We start from the raw sequence: 712 nt of genomic DNA, 5'->3' as shown, positions 1-712 counted from the left end.
TTGCTATTATATAGGCGTATACATAGGCGCAATTTCAATAAAAAAAACTGATGGTGCTTAAGATCTGCATTTTCTTGGCATTTAAATTCAATTATAACTGTGAGGCATTTATGATCTTTTTGAGCAAAAATATTTTATGACAATTTAACATTGAAGACTTATAGTGCATTAGGTAAATTTTATAAAAATGAATACAATAGTAAATTTTAATTTATCAAAAATTTAAAACAACTTTTTTGTATTTTATTCAAAAAATATGACAAATAAAGTATACTATATTAGTATACAAGGTGTAACAGAAAAATAGAAAGACTTGTCGAAAAAAAATGACGCTACTTAAACGTATGACAAAAGTTGTTAAAATTATATGATTAGTAAATAATTTATGAATTAATATACTCATGTCAGCAAATTTCCAAAAAAAATATTTTGAAAGAAGTTATTATGATAACGTTCCAAATTCATTAAATCAAAAAAATATTGATATATCAAAAATTCCAAAAATAAACTACTTGACTTAGATAAATATTTTTAGTATCAAAATTATTGTTTTTATAATCAGATTCACAAATTGGCTATTTTGAATATACTTATCCAAAAAAATTGAAATCAAATTTTTTATTTTTTATTTTCAATGTTAAAAAATAAGTACCTAATTAAAATATATAAATAATTTTTTGCATAATATATTTGAAACTATAATAAACTATTA

Source organism: Acyrthosiphon pisum, chromosome A2, assembly GCF_005508785.2.
Source record: "Acyrthosiphon pisum isolate AL4f chromosome A2, pea_aphid_22Mar2018_4r6ur, whole genome shotgun sequence".
In the NCBI taxonomy this organism is placed as follows: Eukaryota; Metazoa; Arthropoda; class Insecta; order Hemiptera; family Aphididae; genus Acyrthosiphon; species Acyrthosiphon pisum.
The sequence above is the reverse complement of the archived record's forward strand: the minus strand, read 5'-3'. Positions refer to the sequence as shown.